Consider the following 1,390-nt stretch of genomic DNA (forward strand, 5'->3'; position numbering starts at 1 on the left):
CTGGGCAACAGAGTGAGACTCTGTTTCAAAAAAAACCTTCCAATAGAATGCAAAGAATTTAAATAGAAAAAGGGTTATCAAAATAAGTATCAAAATTTTGATAAACCTATTAAGTATGTTGAAAACTGAGCAACTTCTCAGTGCTAATGTCTTTATGTTAGAGAAGCAGTGTTAACCCTCTGATCTGATCATATAATGCTGAGGTCTTTCTGTTACTGATGTGTGAAGAGGATCCCCTCAGCTCTCTTGTCTTATGTGGACAATGCAAGGCATGGAGAGTTCAGTTTCACACACTGCCCATTATGAGCAAAGGCAGCAGTGTTCAAAACCAGAAGATGCCCTGACACCGTTCAAATCTCAAGGCTGGGCCAGGCACAGTGGCTCATGCTTGTAATCCCAGTAGTTTGGGAGGCACAGGCTGGCAGATCATTTGAGTCCAGGAGTTCGAGACCAGCCTGGCTATGATGAAACCCCATCTCTAAAAATACAAAAAGTAGCCAGGTGTGGTGGTGCACGCCTGTAATCCCAGCTACTCAGGAGGCTGAGGCTGGAGAATCACTTGAACTCGGAAGGTGGAGATTGCAGTAAGCTGAGATCACACCACTGCACTCCCATCTGACAGAGTGAGACTCCATCTCAAAACAACAACAACCACCACAACAAAAAACCACAGCAAATTTCAAGGCTGATACTGATAGTGCCAGACATCTCTGTAAGGCAGAGGACAGGACAGATCATTAACAAGTTGAGGCCAGGCACGGTGGCTCATGTCTGTAACTCAGCACTTTAGGAGGCCGAAGTAGGAGGATTGCTTGAGCCCAGGAGTTCAAGATCAACTTAAGCAACGTAGTGAGACCCCGTCTCTGTATAAAAACAAAACAAGGCCAGGCTCGGTGGCTTACGCCTGTAATCCCAGCACCTTGGGAGGCCGAGGCGGGTGGATCATGAGGTCAGGAGTTTCAGATGAGCCTGGCCAACATGGTGAAATCTCATCTCTACTAAAAATACAAAAATTAGCTGGGCGTGGTGGTGTGTGCCTGTAGTCCCAGCTACTCAGGAGGCTGAGAGAGGAGAATTTTTTGAACCCAGGAGGTGGAGGTTGCAGTGAGCTTGAGATTGTACCACTGTACTCCAGCCTGGATGACAAAGTGAGACTCTGTCTCAAAAAAAAGAAAAACAAAAAAGTTGAGCACATCTGACCACAAAGGATGGGGCTGTTGGACAAGGGTCCCCGGACAGCAAATAAGAAAACATATTCCAAGTAGCTGGAACTAAAATACACTCATGCTTGCAACAAAATCAGTTAAACAAATTACATAAAAGTAAAGACTGGCCCACCCCCAAAATTTGGAGATAATTTCTCCAGGTCTTTTTTTTTTTTTTTTTTTTT

General features: G+C 44.7%; 1 protein-coding gene across 3 annotated transcripts in view; it reads right to left on the reverse strand.

Annotated features, from left to right (window-relative positions):
* The window catches only part of ATRIP (ATR interacting protein), a 30,269-nt gene that overhangs the window by 16,955 nt on the left and 11,924 nt on the right, over positions 1-1,390 (reverse strand). The window lies entirely within an intron of this gene.

Source organism: Colobus angolensis, unplaced genomic scaffold, assembly GCF_000951035.1.
Source record: "Colobus angolensis palliatus isolate OR3802 unplaced genomic scaffold, Cang.pa_1.0 Scaffold18, whole genome shotgun sequence".
Lineage (NCBI taxonomy): Eukaryota > Metazoa > Chordata > Mammalia > Primates > Cercopithecidae > Colobus > Colobus angolensis.